General features: G+C 41.3%; 1 protein-coding gene across 2 annotated transcripts in view; it reads left to right on the forward strand.

The window, feature by feature from the left end:
• The window catches only part of ZNF81 (zinc finger protein 81), a 78,892-nt gene that overhangs the window by 6,758 nt on the left and 52,867 nt on the right, over positions 1 to 19,267 (forward strand). The window lies entirely within an intron of this gene.

Raw genomic sequence — 19,267 nt, forward strand, 5'->3', positions numbered from 1 at the left:
ATTTGCCTCTAGCTATCACTGTTTTGATTAGATCTACTGTCAAGGTTTATTATTGTGACTGTTTATAGTTAAGTCATGTAGTATCCATGCTGTGATTACTATTTCTGCACAACTTTTTCTTTTGCCTGGAATTAACTATTTTTTTTTCTGGTTTAGTCATTTCTTTGCTTTACTATATACATATCAATAATTCAACTCCAAATTCTTTCCAGTTGTTTAAATCTCCACTCTGTATATTCAAACATATTAGGTAATGATCATAGTGACAATAATTATAAACACTCACATAATGTTTACTATATGCCCAGCACTGTTACACACACACTACATATACTAACTCATCTTCCTAACAACCTGGAGAAGTAGGTACCATTGTTATTCCCATTTTATGGAAGGGGAAGCTGTGGCATAAACAAAAACTATCTGGCCCAAGTTAACACAGCTAGTAATGGAGGGGGGGCTATCTCAACTCTGGGTATCAATGTCTTCTCTTTGAAGAAATCTCTCCTGGACCTTATTGATTCACTGAAGGCTAGTTTGGTTGCTCTCTCAGCTTCACACACAGCTATGACCTTGGTGTGTTCTGTTCGCCATCCCTCAGGAAATCCTTTTTACCTCTGTCTTGTGTCAGATTCCCTTTCCTGGGAATCCTGTATCTTCCTTCCTGTTTCCTGGATCCTGTGTCTTCCTCTTTCTTGGTTTACCCCCTAATATTTTGGGAGCACATCCTCCAGTATATCCTTGAGAATGGATGCATGACAGGTGAACTTTTTGAAGCTTTGCATGTCTGAAAATGTCACGCAAAAATGTATTTATATAATATATATAATTGTATAAGTAAACCGATAGAAGTAAAAAAAGTAATAAATACCATGGAAATATATTTATTTGACCCTGACACTAAATTTATCTTTTTGGCTGGGCATAGAATTCTAGGTTGGAAATCATTTTTGTGTAGAATTTTACAAGTCTGTTTCCAGTCTAGTCCTTTTCTACCCATACACACGTTTTCTCTGCTTTTCAAAAAACTATTCTTGTTCCGTTGTTGATCCTCCATATTTTAAATTCTTTGTCCTACTGATTTCCATTTCTTTTTCTTTTGCTCGCCTTTCTAGAAGTTTTTTTTTAAACTTCATCTCCCAGATTTTCTTCTGTATCTCTCATTAATGCTGTTCTATATTGTTGGAGGATGGAGGCAATGAAAAGTGCCCATCAAACTGGGAAGGTATCTTGAGACTGAAAAATGAGGCAGGCAGCTCCATATAATCAATGGATCAGTTTATTGATATAGGGTAACTTACTCACAGGGTGGGATCAGGGGGGCGATGATCCAGAAGTATTTGCAGCTGCATTCTGCACAGCTGAGGGACGATTGGGACAATTTCATAGTTAACCTAGGGTATGGGGGTACGTGCTTGGAAACAGGAAGTGCATTCCTAAGTCAAGATTTATGAATGGGTAACTGGTCTTATGAGCACTGGGAATATGTCAGTGAAGGTCTTCATTATTGTTTATAAATTTATTTTATTTTTATTTATTTTTGGCTGCGTTGGGTCTTTGTTGCTGCACGTGGGTTTTCTCTAGTTGCGGCGAGCGGGGGCTACTCTACGTTGTAGTGCATGGGCTTCTCGTTGCAGAGCATGGGCTCTAGGCATGCAGACTTCAGTAGTTGTGGCACGCGGGCTCGGTAGTTGTGGCTCACGGTCTCTAGAGCACAGGCTCAGTAGTTGTGGCACACGGGCTTAGTTGCTCCGTGGCATGTGGGATCTTCCTGGACCAGGACTTGAACCCCTGTCCCCTGCATTAGTAGGCGGATTCCCAACCACTGCGCCACCAGGGAAGCCCTTCATTATTGTTTAAAGACTACCAGAGCGTAGAGGCCACCAGACCTAACGATCGTGAAACAATATCTATTAACTACAAAGCCCTTGGTGACAGAGAAGAGGCTTACTACACAGTACAGCTCTAGGCAGGGTCACTGGAAGGACAGGAGGAACTGCAGAGGCCCAAGATGGCATCTGTTATGATAACAGCCATACATACGTTTTTATTTTAAATAGCTCTGTTTCTTTTCAGGATATTCCCTTATAATAGCATACTATTTTTGTTTTATGGATGTAGCATCTTATCACTCTAAGGATATTAGTAATAGTTTTTTAATCTAATTTTTAAAAAATAATAGACACATGGCTCAAAAATAAAAAATTAAAATATATATAAAAATTTTAAATATACAAAGCTATATAGTCTAAATTCTCTTACCCATCTTTCTCCTATCTGTTCATCTCTCTTTAATACATATAACCAAGTTAGTTAGTTTTCTCTGCTTGAGTTTCTTTATGCAGATAAAAGCAGCTGAGAACATATTCTTATTTTCTCCTTTTAAGTTCACGAAAGGTGTCCCACAAAACAAATTTTTATCAATTTTTAGTAATTTTAAGTCTTTTGGTGAGATAGTATATGAATTATAAACAATGCTGCCATGAACATTTTTGTTCATGTCTTGTCATGTACATGTGTCCACCCCTCTCTTGACTATATGCACGGGGTGGAGTTAGTGGGTCGTAGATTCAGCCTATCTTTTAAAAATGTTTTTATTGTGAAATATAACATATATCCAGAAAAGTGTGCAAAACAGACATGTACAGCTCAGTGATTTTTCACTATGTAGGTCTAGAAAATGCCCATAGTCAGCATTCCAGAATCCCCCTACTCCCAAAGATAACTACCCTCCTGACTTTTATGATAATTACTTCCATTGAGAAGAAAATCACAAGACACAGAGTGGAAGAAGAAACAGACAACAGAGGACTTATATCCAGGATGTATAAAGAACAACAAAACAATAAGAAAAAGCAGACTACCCGGTAGTCAGAGGCCTTATTTGAATAGGTGTGTAACAAAGGAAGAAATCCAAATGGTTAATAACACCTGAGATGGTACTCAATCTCTTTAGTCATCAGGGAAATGCAAAAGTTAAACCGCAATGTAATACCACTACACTCCCACCAGAATGGCTAAAATTAAGAAGCCTAACAATGACAAGTGTTAGCAAGGATAGGGGGTCATATCAGTAGTTCATATACTCATTTCAGCACATATAGCTGCTGCTATGTTAGCTCATATCAGCAATTCATATTCTGCTGGTGGGAGTGTAAATTGGCACAATCTCTTTGGAAAACATTTTAGCCTTCTTTATCAAAGCATACATAGACCATATGAGGAAACACTTCTCCTAGGAAAATACCCAAGAGAAATCCTTGGCTAATGTACCAGGACACACATTTAAATGCTCCCTGTAGCATTACTTGTAATAGCAAGAAACTGGAAATAACTTAAATGTCCATCAATAGTAGAATGGATACAGAAATTGAACATAATATTGAGTGAAAGAAGCCAGACACAAAATAATTTGTATTGTTTTAATTTATGTAAATTAAAGCAGAACAAAACCATATTGTACAGGGATGTATGGTTAGGTCGTGAAACTCAAAAGCAAGTGCTTACTATCAGAGGCAGGATAGTGGTTTCCATGATTGATGGGGAGGCTGGGTGGAAGGAGGGAAAGAGGCATGAGGAAGGTTTCTGGGCAAAGAGGTGGCAATGTTCTGTTTCCAGACCAGAGTGGGAATTACGTAGGTATTTGCCTTGAATAATTAGTTAAGCCAAATATTTATGTTTCATGTATTTTTTGAATGAGTATTATATTTTGTAAAAATCTTTTGAAAAGGAAAAGAATACCTACCCTCCAATTTTGACCGCAGTCTCCCATAAACCCTTTCCAAAGACAGCTACAAAAACATACATACATACACACACAGACACACACACACTCTGCTATAGCCATTTTTAAACTTCCAACACTTTTCTCATTTAAAAATAAATCTTGGTGATCATTAAATGTCAGTAGATGTAATGAGTTGCCTCATTCTTTTTAAAGGCTGAATTTTATTCAATTATATGGATATATCACAATATAACCAGCCCCCCGTTAATAGACATTTAAGATGCTTCCAGTCTTTTGCTATTACAGACAATGCTGCAATGAAAATCCTTATTTCATCCTTATACATATTTCAGTTAACACAGGAGGGAATATGTTTAAAGAGAAATTTCTGCAAATGGAATTCTCAGGACAAACGATATATATGCATTTTCATTTTTGATTGATATAGCAAAATGACCTTCTTTGTGGGTTGTATCAGTTGTATAAGAATGCCTGTTTTCACCATACCCAAGACAGAAGAGTGTCTTGTCATATTTTTCTTTCTGGCCCATATAATAAGTTAAAACATGGTATCTTAGTACAGATCTAATTTGCATTTCTCATGTTATGACTAAGGTCGAATATATGTAATTGTGTTTAAAGATCCATTTATATTATTTTTCCTGAGCTGATTTTAAATTTCCTTTGCCCGTTTTTCTATTAGGTTTTTGGTATTTACGTATTAATGACAGTAGCTCTTTGTCTTTTATATGGGTCCCAAATATTTTCCCTCAACTTCTCAGTTGTCTTTTAAAGGAAAATATTGACTTTTTCTCCGTGCATTTCACATAATTGTGCTTATCAATCTTTTATGTCCTCCAAGCTTTGTGTCATAAGGAGAAGGCCTTCCCCATTGCTCAGCTATATTTAAAAAAAAATTCCTGCATTTTCTTTTTAGTATTGATACTTTCATGTTTTTAGTTTTGCTTTTACTTCTGTGACTATCTGGATTTTTGGTTGTTGTTGTAAAGCCTTAGCTAGGGATCAATCTTCATTTTCTTCAAGATGCCTACACATTTGTCCCAATACCAGTTATTGAATAACCTATATTTTCCCCACTAATATGCAACACTACATTAGGATATATATATAAAATATTTATATTCTAATACATAACTCTGGGTATATTTATGCACCTTATTCCCTTCTGTTGATCTAATAGTCGTAGTCTTTATGATTCTAATTCCTCTGTATTTATAGTTTATTCTAATACATAGGAGAACTAAGTCTCTGATTACTCTTCTTTTTCAGAAATTTACTGTTTTCTTGACTGTTTTATTTTCCATACACAATTTATAATCAGCTTACCAAATTTAAAAATAATCCTCTTGTTGTTGTCAGTGAGTTTGCATTAAACTTGTATTTTAAGATAGGACCATTTGTCTCTTTTTTTTTTTTTTTATTTTATTTATATTTATTTTTGGCTGTGTTGGGTCTTCGTTTCTGTGCGAGGGCTTTCTCTAGTTGTGGCAAGCGGGGGCCACTCTTCATCGCGGTGCGCGGGCCTCTCACTGTCGTGGCCTCTCTTGTTGCGGAGCACAGGCTCCAGACGCGCAGGCTCAGTAGTTGTGGCTCACAGGCCTAGTTGCTCTGCGGCATGTGGGATCTTCCCAGACCGGGGCTCAAACCCGTGTCCCCTGCATTGGCAGGCAGATTCTCAACCACTGCGCCACCAGGGAAGCCCCATTTGTCTCTTTATAATTCAGATTTACTACTAAAGTACAGAGTATGTCTGTATTTTTTCAAGTAATCTTTGCATTTTCCATTAGTGTGGTAAAGTTTTCTTCAAGTATATATATATATTTTTTAAATTATTAGCACCTTTTAATTAATTAATTAATTAATTAATTAATTATTTAGGCTGTGTTGGGTCTTCGTTTCTGTGTGAGGGCTTCCTCCAGTTGTGGCAAGCGGGGGCCACTCTTCATCGCGGTGTGCGGGCCTCTCACTATCGTGGCCTCTCTTGTTGCGGAGCACAGGCTCCAGACGCGCAGGCTCAGTAGTTGTGGCTCACGGGCCTAGTTGCTCCGTGGCATGTGGGATCTTCCCAGACCAGGGCTCGAACCCATGTCCCCTGCATTAGCAGGCAGATTCTCAACCACTGCGCCACCAGGGAAGCCCCTTCAAGTATATTTTTGACATCAGTGCTTGTTTCTGTTATCTAAATGAAAAAATACAATGCAAATGTATATGAATGTACATCATTACAAAATGGAACTAAAATGACAATTATACACACAAGAGGTAGTTGGAGAGTGAGTGAAAGGAAAAACAAAGAATCCTGTGGTTCTCTTATTCTTGTTCAGGAGAACGATATCGATATTGATAGACCTTGTTAGAGAAACAAGTGTATATTTATGGTTCTCTTTTCTCCACATCCTCTCCAGTATTCATTGTTTGTGATCTTTTTAATGATGGCCATTCTGACTGGTGTGAGGTGATACCTCATTGTAGTTTTTATTTGCATTTCTCTAATAATTAGCAATGTTGAGCATCTTTTCATGTGCCTATTGGCCATCTGTATGTCTTCTTTGGAGAAATGTCTGCTTGGGTCTTCTGCCCGTTATTTTGATTGGGTTTTTTTTATTGTTGTTATTGAGTTGTATGAGCTGTTTGTATATTTTAGAAATTAAGCCCTTGTCAGTCACATCATTTGTAAATATTTAAGCGAGACAGATTTCTAATCTCAGTTAAGCATTCATGAGACAGAATGGGGAGTTGGAGGGTCTGTGTCTGGCCTTGTCTGCAGATACAGGCAAAAGGAGAAAGGTCTGCATTTGTTCTTGTCACAGGTAAACAAGGGAGTCGTTTACAAGTCGTATGGGGGTCATGGGAAAGAATGGACAGCCAGACTTATCTAAGTCATGTGGGAAGAATGGTTGTTTGTGGTAGGTCATTTCTCGAAAAGGAACACAAATAGGTAGGAGGGATTTCTTAACTGTCACTGTTTTCAGGACTCAGGTGAAGTTCGACATTGTCAGGGGTTCTCAGTTCTGTTTGAAAACTTGCGTCTAGTCCTAGATGACCATGCCCCCGGCCACATGGCATTCTTCTGCCCCACAGAATGGCTGAGTGATGACCAAGGGAAGTGGTTCAGGGAGACATTTGGAGGTGTTGGCAGGTGTTTTGCATGTGAGATGCAGGAGCTGGGACCCTACCCGCTGTTTCTGACAGACTTCTCAGCAAGATTAAGGGGAATGGTGATAGCATCCTGGTAGTAGGTATTGGAAGACCTGACAGTTAAACTTAAGGCTCTTGCAACAGTTTGGGAGAGACGTGCCAGGGCATTTTCCTTTGTGAGGAAGGCTCCAGGGGGTGGTTCTGAAAGGCAAAGATCATTAATGCCTGTCCCTTTCCTGTACTTCCTGAGGTCTGAGGTGTTTCCTCTTCAGGTTCTGTGTTGTTCCTCATCCTCTACTGACACAAAATCATTATGGCCCATTCTAGTAGCTATAAATTCACCTCCCCCTGCCCAATTATCTTCTACTAGTTCCCAGACCTTTCATCTGAATGGGTCAGGTACAAGAAAGACAAGGGCATTTTTATAAACTCACAGAGATCTGTTATGTTGTACACTTTGGCCCATATGGGTCACTGTTGGGAGACATAGTAAGCAATGTACTGAACCAAGTAGTAATTAGCCTTGTGATCTAGGACAGTGTCCATCCAACCAGAGAATCCAGGTAGCTGAACCAGAATTAAATCTCAGTCTCTCAGGCTCCCTCCCTGCTGGCTGGGCTGCCACGCAGAGGGTTACCAGCCAGGCTGGTCTGGGGTCGCTAGGTGAAAGAAAGATTATACCCAGGAATGTTCAACGGAGGATCCCAGATTGTCAAAATGTGCCCATATAACCCCTGATCACTAATTACCCAGGGAGCAGCTGAAAGGAATTGATTACTTTCTGGGGAGAGCCATATTCATTGACCCAACTGCTTTACTAGGGTGTATGGACCGGAAGGAGGCAAGGGTGATAGAGTCTGAAATCCTTTTGAGTCCATTTCCGAGGAGGCCATTCCAACACTCAACAATACCAGATGCTGGTGGATGGTGGGGAGTGTGGAAGTCCGTCATACACCTTGACTATCAGCCTATCATTACATGGCTTTTGCAGTAAAAGGTGTACCGTTTTCAGGCTGCAGATAAATAGTCCAGGACGCCGAAAACCTGACACAGATTAATTCTAAGGGCCACAGCGGTGTGGCTGGAGTCAGCTGAGCAGACTGAAACAGCAACACTTCAACCTGAAAAAATGTCAACAATGGTGCAACAGTGCTGACATCCCTGAGAGCAGGCTCTTGAGGTGTGCTGCAGTATGCCAGGAGCAGGCGGGCCCACAGTTCATGCAGTGTGTCCTTCCTCATCCCAGTGGGTCATCTTTTAGAAGGAGTCACGTTTTGGCAGGCAATGGTAGCTTCTGCGTCAGAAAGATATAGTCTTGCATTTTGCGCCGAGTTGGTGATGATGGTTGTGTTGCCATGTCCACGTGGTGATGGATGCAGAAAAGCAATAGCAGTAATATAGGCCCTGAAGGCTCCATCAGCAGTGCGGTTCCAGTCAGTGTCATCAGAGACTGGACCCTTACCATGGGCACCTACGTGGGTGACCCAGACGGTTCACTTAGTAGCCTTGATTTGTCTCCATGGCCCACGATACCAAAGAAGGCTGTCCAGTCTCCCAGCCCGTAGTCTTCCAAGTGGGAGACTGAACAGCTGGACATTGGCAATAGCTTAAGAGTCAATAGATATCAAAGGGAATATTGGCCAGAGTTACAAGCATAGGCTTGAGTTCTGCCTGCTGAGGGAGTGCTCACATCCATTCTCAGTTCTACTAAGGTTGAACAGCCACAGAGCCTGGTAGAAACCATTAGATTCCAGCTTAGACCAGTCATTAGTGGATCAGGTGTAGGCATTTGAGGGATCTTCTATGAATCGAGTGCCCCATGAAGCCCAGCAGCCTTGCTCCATGGTTGGCAGAGTGGGAAACAGATTTTCCCCCAAAGGGAAAATCTGTCCCATTTTCATGTGAAGCCAGGCCAGCTGTGCTCTTGAATATACTCTTTCCTTTTGACAAGTGAGGCCCTTTTGACAAAGGGCCTTTTGGGCCCTTCCCACCTTGTTAGTCATCGAGTCTGAATTGACCTACCCCCAAAGGGGAGTATCAAGCTGGAGGGTTTGCAAGGCCTCCATGGGTTAGGTGTTCAGTTTCGACAAGGGCCCAGTAGTAAGCTAATAGCTGCTTTTCATAAGGGGTATAGCTAGTAGCTGTGTAAGGAAGACGACAAAGCCGGTACCCTAGGGGGCTTTTCCAAAGGGAGGCTGCCCCCCTTTGCTAGTGGCCCCAGTAGGCAACATCCATCAGTTACACAGACTGGTAGCTCAACAGGGTCATTTAGGCTTCGGGGACCCTGAAGGCAGAGCAGAGAATGTGCCACAGCGTGCCGGACAACATCCTACACTGACCGTTGGTTTGGGTGCCACTCAAAAGACATTGTGTGAGGTTTAGCCAATATAAAGGACCAAATAGAATGTCCAGGTGAGGCACATATTGTCTCCCATTCCCAAAGAGCCCAGTGTGATGTTGGGCTTCCTTTTTGGCATAGGGTTCAAAGAGGTAGAAGTTTTTCCTTGATTGCAAGAGGGATAGAGCATCGTCCATCCACCCAGAGGTCCCAGACGCTTTAGTCGAATTTTGTCAGGGTTTACCAGCGACCTCTGAGGGCAAAGGCGTAATGATACTGTGGGCGGAGCCATTGAAATTAAGGCTTCCGACTGGCTAACCAAGAAGACTTCATCTATATAGTGAAAAGTTTGGACAGCAGAGGGTAGAGGCAGTCTCGCTAAAGCCTGACCCACTCACTGGTGCAAAACGCCAAGGTACTCTCATTACTTCTGGGAGAGCACTGCCAACGTATATGGAAGGCCTTGCCATATGAATGCAGATTGGTCGTGGTCTTTGGTGTCAAGAACTCTGTAGGGGCTGAGATTTTACCCTACTTGTAAGCTAAGAAGTTGGCTTGCCACAGTTTCAAGTATGTTGACAGAGGCCATGAGACTCCTGAGTCAGTGATGGGAGACTTTATTAGTCACAGAAAAATCAACATGGTTGCATGTTAGGGGGAAAAAAAATTAAATCTCTTAGCAACCCAGGAAATCTCTACAAATATAAAATAGAAAGAAAATTGTTTTGTTATTGAATAAGCATCAAAGCAGACCACAGTGCGCATCACAAGCAATTAGCTAAAGAGATTGCAAAGACAGAAAGAAATCTCACCCTTTTCTGGGACAGAGCAGATAGAGTCCATTACCTGCTTGTTTTCAAGATAAATGATAACTTATCAAGTCCTCATGCAAGAGAACTTGACAGGACAATTCTGTCTACATTCTTTCATAGTTCATCCTAAGTTCACCTGGTAATGGGAGCGGCCATCTGTGCTAGTTAATTGCCCTTATCTAAAGGCAAAATCGAACTTCTCCTGTCTCTATGACAAGCAGGTAGTTCCAGCTTAGAGCCAGGTGCCTAGGCTAAGCTCCCAGGGTGACAGGGAGATAGGGTACTATCTTCCTTGTTGTCTACATGTCAATGAGGTATCTCCCAGACCCTTAAGAAAAACATTCCTGGGTTATAATGCTGACAAAAGGCTTATTTAACCTTTTAAAAGATTTACATACATATCAAAGGGGCAGAGGGAGGATTTACAAATACCAGGTTTCTCAAGGAAATACTTTAAGAAAAAGGAAGCGGGGAAAAGGTCTCCTCTTTTGGCAACAGGGAAAATTCCATTTTTTTTTTATCCTTACAACTTTCCTTTTATAATAACACCACACTTTTCTAATTATCTCACTGCAGTTTCTACCTTTCTGTGGGCAGTTTGCTGCCATCTAAATATCTAGTAAGTCCATACAATAGCTAAGCAAAGCAATTAGGAAAATTACCATAGGGTGAATTTTAAAAGTCAGTGCAATTTACGCGTTGGGGAAAAAACCTTTAAATATGTCTTACCAGTAGTTAAAGCACATTCTTGATTAGCAATGTGCAAAAGCTCTCTGTTCCTCATACGTTACTTTTACAAACTGTTGTATTATCATTATTGCTTGCTCTTTCAAATGATTAATTATTTAAGTATTATTTTGTAGTTCCTTATGAAGTCTTACCCAGTCCAAGGCCAAGGAGTAGCTCTCTGGGGGCCTGATAATTAATTTTTGTTTGTTTGTTTTTTGATGTGGACCATTTTTAAGTCTTTATTGAATTTGTTACAATATTGCTTCTGTTTTATGTTTTGGTTTTTTGGCTGGGAGGCATGTGGGACCTTAGCTCCCTGACCAGGTATCAAACCTGCACCCCCTGCATTGGAAGGTGAAGTCTTAACCACTGGACCACCAAGGAAGTCCCTAATTAAGATTTTTTTGCGGCTGCTTCCCACTAGCTATCGGTTTTACATTTGGTAGTGTATATATGTCCATGCCACTCTCTCACTTCGTCCCAGCTTACCCTTCCCACTCCCTGTGTCCTCAAGTCCATTCTCTATGTCTGCGTCTTTATTCTTGTCCTGCCCCTAGGTTCTTCAGAACCATTTTTTTTAAGATTCCATATATATGTGTTAGCGTACGGTATTTGTTTTTCTCTTTCTGACTTACTTCACTCTGTATGACAGACTCTAGGTCTATCCACCTCACTACAAATAACTCAATTTCGTTTCTTTATATGGCTGAGTAATATTCCACTGTATATATGTGCTACATCTTCTTTATCCATTCATCTGTCTATGGACACTTAGGTTGCTTCCATGTCCTGGCTATTGTAAATAGAGCTGCAATGAACATTGTGGTACATGTCTCTTTCTGAATTATGGTTTTCTCAGGGTATATGCCCAGTAGTGGGATTGCTGGGTCATATGGTAGTTTTATTTTTATTTTTTTAAGGACCCTCCATACTGTTTTCCATAGTGGCTGTATCAATTTACATTCCCACCAACAGTGCAAGAGGGTTCCCTCTTCTCCAGCATTTATTGTTTGTAGATTTTTTGATGATGGCCATTCTGACTGGTGTGAGGTGATACCTCATTGTAATTTTGATTTGCATTTCTCTAATGATTAGTGATGTTGAGCATTCTTTCATGTGTTTGTTGGCAATCTGTATATCTTCTTTGGAGAAATGTCTGTTTAGGTCTTCTGCCCATTTTTGGATTGGGTTGTTTGTTTTTTGGATATTGAGCTGCATGAGCTGCTTGTAAATTTTGGAGATTAGTCTTTGTCAGTTGCTTCATTTGCAAATACTTTCTCCCATTCTGAGGGTTGTCTGTTCGTCTTGTTTATGGTTTCCTTTGCTGTGCAAAAGCTTTTAAGTTTCATTAGGTCCCATTTGTTTATTTTTGTTTTTATTTCCATTTCTCTAGGAGGTGGGTCAAAAAGGATCTTGCTGTGATATATGTCATAGAGTGTTCTGCCTATGTTTTTCTCTAAGAGTTTGATAGTGTCTGGCCTTACATTTAGGTCTTTAATCCATTTTGAGTTTATTCTTGTGTATGGGGTGTTAGGGAGTTTTCTAATTTCAGCTTGGTGCTTTGTGACCACCTAGAGGGGTGGGATAGGGAGGGTGGGAGGGAGGGAGACGCAAGAGGGAAGAGATATGGGGATATATGTATATGTATAGCCGACTCACTTTGTTATAAAGCAGAAACTAACACACCATTGTAAAGCAATTATACTCCAATAAAGATGTTAAAAAAAAAATAAAAAGAAAGAAAGAAAAGATTTTTTTTCTTATAAGCCCAATGAATTTCTCCCGAGTTCCTGTTGTTCAGCACACGTACATAATGTAGCCCTGCAGTAATGGTTTCATCTCCCCAAATAGTATTTCCCAGATGCAAAACACAGAGACACCCATGGTCATTTCTAGTGTATTATTATGAGGCACTCTTTGAAGGGTACAGATTGAACTTGCAGTGCTTAATGTAGTTGGTTTTAATTATTTTAAGTCTTGAGGAACAACCCAGCCTATGGGCCATTGCTTGCATTGGTCCAAATCAATAACAGGCATGCAAATCTCCCTGAATAATAGGCATCTACTTTTGTTTATCCATACTGGGACTGGAGAGAACTTGCATCCTAAAATTAATACAGTGACATAAGACCTATCTTCTGCAGTCGCTATCTATACATGCCAGGCTTCTGTTTGTCTATTAATTAGATGCTGTTTTAAACCATTTATCCCTTCTGATATAGTCATAGTCCAATACCTGTTTGTTCCCTTGAATATGCTGTAATTCTGAACTAGTGATGCTATCCTAGAGTTATTGATAGCTAACTGCTCCTGGACTGTACAGATGAGTGGCTCTGAGACCTATGTGGTGATTTTTTTGCCCCATCATTAAATTATTCCAAACAGTCCAATTCCAGAATTTTCTCAGTTTCCATTTGACTTGAGTTTCCATGGCTTTTAAACATCTTGCATGATGTGATTCCATTCAGTTTGCCGTTGTATTATGTGTTTTTGTAATTATCCCAAAGCACCAAGTTTATTATTCAAAATCTCATTACCAAAGGAGTTAGCTATACCTGTGCCTGTTCTTGTTTCTTCCAGGATTGTTTTCCGATAAGCCTTATTTTGCCCTTGTGTGGTCCCAAACAGGCCCCTTAAACAGATTCCATAGTGGAAGGGCTCAGGGATACAAGTCTAGTTGTGAAGAATGATTTTAGCCTCAGATATATTAAGAGAAACTATCCACCTATAATTCTAGGGGCTATTAAAATAGACTCAGGGCATTGCCATGTTCCAAACGTAGAAGGGAGATCTCGTTTATATATATCTTACGGGGTCTGTTGATAGGATTCTCACCAGTTTGTATGATGTAATTTACCATCACTATCTTTACAGCTATCAGTAGTCTTATTGAACCAAACCCTTACCATAGTAAAGGCGAGAGAACAGTTTTCTAGTGGGATTACTCCTACAGTTCTCTTGACTGTAGTATAGTTAAGAGAGTTCTTTCTTCTATAAGGATCCTTCCAATCAAACTAGTTAAAACATTTTTGTGTCAAATTTAGGGCTGGAGTATCTTGACGCATATTAGTTACTTTACTTTGGTATTATAAAAAATTACTAATGAACATGGTTCCACCTTTACTCTGCCAATAATTGACTTGTTTGACTTAAAAGTCCAGATCATGTCTATTCTGAGAATACAATATGGAGTTGATTAGAAATACGTAATTATGGAGACCATTACTTAGAGTATAGAAAAAAAAGCAGTGTAATATGTGTTTTCTAGTAAAATCTGATTCTTAGGTAATTGAAATAACTCTGCTGTGACTAGGACAGCAAAGCAGTCTATGAGAATGGTAATGTTTGCTTGTAGGGGAGGAAAAAATAATTTTCTTTCTACCCTTCTAAGTTCTTGGCTGAGACCCCTTTAATAAAAGATAAATTAATAAGAGAAAACAAGTTTATTAACTTATCTACCTCATGTATATATGGGAGATACCCAGGGAACAATGAGTCACTCAAAACGGTGGCTTAGAATTCCGGCTTATATAACATCTTCAACAAAGAACAATAAATTTATGGGGAAATGACAGGACAAAGGAAAGCAGTTTTAGGTTTCCAAGGGCAGCATACTGTGGGAACGTAAATATATGGGAGGAGGCTAATGGTAGATAAAGGCTAGTTAATAAAGTTTGTTATGTAGGCGCCATCTCCAGGCTGGTAGGGTCTGAAGTTGCCTCCCGTGATTAACTTTTGTCCTTCCTGGGAGAGAGTAGAAGAGAGACACCTTTGAAAATTTATATCTTTTTTTTTTTTAAAGTACTTTTAATTTACGATGTTTTTTTTTTTTTTTTTTTTTTTTTTTTTTTTTTAATTAATTAATTTATTTATTTATTTATTTATGGCTGTGTTGGGTCTTCGTTTCTGTGCGAGGGCTTTCTCTAGTTGCGGCAAGCGGGGGCCACTCTTCATCGCGGTGCGCGGGCCTCTCATTATCGCGGCCTCTCTTGTTGTGGAGCACAGGCTCCAGACGCGCAGGCTCAGTAGTTGTGGCTCACGGGCCCAGTTGCTCCGCGGCATGTGGGATCTTCCCAGACCAGGGCTCGAACCCGTGTTGCCTGCATTAGCAGGCAGATTCTCAACCACTGCGCCACCAGGGAAGCCCCCGATGTTTTTTTTTTAATTAATTAATTTATTTATTTATTTTTGGCTGTGTTGGGTCTTCGTTTCTGTGCGAGGGCTTTCTCCAGTTGTGGCAAGCGGGGGCCACTCTTCATCGCGGTGCGCGGGCCTCTCACCATCGCGGCCTCTCTCGTTGTGGAGCACAAGCTCCAGACGCGCAGGCTCAGTAGTTGTGGCTCACGGGCCCAGTTGCTCCGCGGCACGTGGGATCCTCCCATCCTCCCAGACCTGGGCTCAAACCCGTGTCCCCTGCACCGGCAGGCAGACTCTCAACCACTGCGCCACCAGGGAAGCCCCAAAAATTTATATCTTTTTTAAAAAAAAATTTTTTATTGGAGTATAGTTGGTTTACAATGTTGTGTTAGTTTCTGCTGTACAGCAAAGTGAATCAGTTATACATATACATATATCCACTCTTTTTTAGATTCTTCTCCCATATAGGTCATTACAGAGTACTGAGTAGAGTTCCCTGTGCTATTCATTGATCCTTATTAGTTATCTATTTTATATATAGTAGTGTGTATATGTCAATCCCAATCTCCCATGAAAATTTATATCTTACTTTTAGGCAAATGGGAGGGCAGGGAGCTTTTCTATTACCCGCTTCTTCTCAACTGCATTCAGCTCAAAATAATCCTTATGCCAAAGTGACATATTCTGCTACCCTTCAACCTCATTTCAGTTGAGCTCAATACCAGTATCAGTCACTGTAGAAAACTCAAGTTTCAAGTCCTTTGTGGGAGCGACAGTCCAATCCTCCTGAGGTACTGGCTTCATAGGGAAAGCATGAATCCAACTGTATTTTTTTTTTACTTGGAAAGGTCCCTCCCAGTGTGGTGACAACCTGTCTCTTCCTGGGACTCTTTTATGTAGATGAAATCTCCCTTTTGATAGAGGTGGCAGACTTTTTCCAGGGGGTCTTTCCAGGTTCTTATGACTTTATGTCTCAGGGTTTCTGGGGAAGAGAGAAACCCTTTTAAGAATTGAATATGATTATGGGAAGATTCAGTTAAATTAGGCACAGGACATGGTCTCAGACCAAAATTCATAGGCCTGCTAAACATAAGTTCAAAGAGAGTGATTTCATGCTTGCTGGCAAGGGTTGCTCTAATTTTTAACAAGCTAGTGGTAAAGCTGTAGGCCTTTTTAATGCTAATTGGTTGCTGAATCTTGGCCAATGAGTTTCTTTAGAGTTTGATTCATTTGCTGTACATGTCCACAGGAATAAGAATGATAGGGTTTATGATAGCTTGTAGAAATCTGCAAACATTTTTGTAATTCCTGAACAACAGTGGAAATAAATTGACTTTTTCTGTCTGATTCAACGTGCTCTGGTATCCCCAAAGTGGAAATGATGTTTATTAAGGGAACCTATACCATTGCCTGAGCACTGGCTTTTTGAAGAGAGGAAAACTTCAGGCCATTCTGACATCATACACACCATAAGTAGACAAAACCTCCTACGTTCTGCAAGCATTGCTTCTATGAAATCCAACTGCCAGCAGTTCCTGTTGGATGGGAAGTTGGTTGGGGAAAACTTCTGGTGCTTACCTTGGGAGTGGCCTGTAAAGAATTCTGCTGACAGATAGCACATCTCTTTAATATGTTTTGAATAAGTTCATCTCTTTGGTAGGTGTAGTGAGAGTCTTTAAAATGCCTTTATCAATGGGGAAAAACTGAAACCATTTCCACTAAGACCAGGAACAAGACAAGGTTGCCCACTCTCACCACTGTTATTCAACATAGTTTTGGAAGTTTTAGCCACAGCAATCAGAGAAAACAAAAGAAATAAAAGGAATCCAAATCGGAAAAGAAGAAGTAAAACTGTCACTGTTTGCAGATGACATGATACTGTACATAGAGAATCCTAAAGATGCTACCAGAAAACTGCTAGAGCTAATCAATGAATTTGGTAAAGTAGCACTTCCAGGGGCTGGAATGGGGGAAGGGCTCTCCCGCCTCCATGGCCTCCTTGCCTCCCCAGGGAGAGGGGAAATGAGTCAGCCAGCTGTCGGTGCTAGAAGCTTCAGGATCACCCGCTCGGACAACGGACTTTCTCTAGGAGCCCGCGCGCCCATCCTCAACCAGGAGAAGACGCTCAACCTCCCACATGTCCCGTCCACCTGGGTTTCAGAGGATCTTGCCTTCTGACCTGGAGGCAGAGGGATTGAAGGCATCGCCTTCCTCCCCTACTAGAAACACAAGAAGAAGCTGAGAGTTATGTGGCCGGATCAACCCAGGCTCCCAGTGCAGTGTTAGGACTGAGGGCCCCAAGGGGGGAAAGTGGGAGACTCGCCCCTTCCAGCTCATTTGCACCTGCTCCCTCCGCCCTGCTGTGGGTTGGGTTCTCTGCCAGGGTGGCCTACCCCTTGCGTAGCTTTTGTGATTTGATGTTCTGTTTATTTACTAAGTGGGCAGGTTACAGGTGTGGTGCAGGAGTCCCGAGGTTTTGCTGCTGTATACTTTTTTTTTTTTTTTAAGATTTTGGTTTGTCAGGCTCGCTATGTTCATTTCACGCAGCGAGGGTTTTGTCGTGCCCGAGATGGCCACGGCCGGCAGGAGTGGGCTTTATTGTGTGAAGAGTTCAGGGAGGGAGGTGCCAGCCCGGGGTATCAGCCCCCAAAACGAGGGTGACGGTACCTTTCTGAACACTTCACTCACTCGCCTTTTTTTTTTTTTAACATCTTTATTGGAGTATAATTGCTTTACAATGGTGTGTTTGTTTCTGCTTTATAACAAAGTGAATCAGTTATACATATACATATGTTCCCATATCTCTTCCCTCTTGCGTCTCCCTCCCTCCCACCCTCCCTATCCCACCCCTCTAGGTGGTCACAAAGCACCGAGCTGATCTCCCTGTGCTATGTGGCTGCTTCCCACTAGTTATCTATTTTACGTTTGGTAGTGTATATATGTCCATGCCACTCTCTCACTTTGTCACAGCTTACCCTTCCCCATCCCCGTATCCTCAAGTCCATTCTCTAGTAGGTCTGTGCCTTTATTCCCATCTTGTCCCTAGGTTCTTAAAAAGAAACGAAATTGACTTATTTGTAGTGAGGTGGATGGACCTAGAGTCTGTCATACAGAGTGAAGTAAGTCAGAAAGAGAAAAACAAATACCGTATGCGAACACATATATATGGAAACTCACTCGCCTTTCACTTGGGCCGCCCGACTTCCCGTTCTCACTAGAAAGAGAAGTAATTTTCCAAACAAGAAGCAGGCCAAACACTGAAGGAGCTGGGCTTGCCGGCCGCTTCCCACCCAGCAAGAGCTAGTGTGGTTGGTTTGGGGTTTGGTTTTCACAATTTCTGAGTTAAAACTGCAGGCTGCTTCTGCCTCCCAAATCCCGCACGAGGGCACAGGTGCGTGGCGAGCATCCCGAGTGGCTGTAGCCATGCTTTAGCTGCTTGGAGACCTGGATCCAGGTGACCCTGAGACAATTCCAAGTACACTTTAACCCACTAAGTCAGCTAGATAAGACGGTGGATGTCCGGAACAAGTTGCCGATTAAGGTGGTACAAAATCTTGGTCTCCCATCACTGGGGAGGGGGTGGTGTCAAACGCTCCTGCCAGAGAACCCGCCCCTACGAGGTTCTCTCGGGGGCCATCCTCCATCCGCCCTGGCCACCAGCGGGAGAGTGACGAGCAGGGCAGAAGGGGACGGGAGTCGCTGCCCCCACAGCTCAGGAAAGAGGCCATTCCCACCCCGCGCCCCTCCCGCAGCCTTGTCGCAGAGCAGCTACACGGAAGCCTCCAGAAGCCACAGCGGCGCCCTGGATGTCACACCCCTCTGAGGGAACTAGGTCTCGTTTGGATTTGCAGTGTTCGGGATGTTCTTTATTTACAAGACCAGGTTTTGCCTTCTGTCAAGGCGGGAAACGCTGTCATTGTCCCTCCCAAAGCCTGGAATAAAGAAAAGAGGCAGTGTCAAAAAAAAAAAAATCCATAGGAAGAGAAAATACATTCACAGTACTGTACTGTATTTAGTGATACTGTAAGTTTATGTCATCTGTTTACAAGAGGAATCATCCGTCAGTACCTACATCAATATTGTCTTATATGATTCAAAACACTGTAGATGTTTTACATATTATTAACACTAGATATCAAAAATGAAAAGGTAATGTGAAAAAGAAATTCATATTTATTTACAGTTATACTGATTCATGCATTGATAATGAAGAAGCAGCAATATGATTGCTTTATGGTAGACTAGTGTAATCGATACGATTGCTTCACAGTAGCTTAGTCTATACACTAACGAATGAATCGTTATAAATTTTTGTGGCATACAATATTACAGTCATATTCATAATACAGTATTGGAAACTTTGTT

Source organism: Balaenoptera acutorostrata, chromosome X, assembly GCF_949987535.1.
Source record: "Balaenoptera acutorostrata chromosome X, mBalAcu1.1, whole genome shotgun sequence".
In the NCBI taxonomy this organism is placed as follows: domain Eukaryota; kingdom Metazoa; phylum Chordata; class Mammalia; order Artiodactyla; family Balaenopteridae; genus Balaenoptera; species Balaenoptera acutorostrata.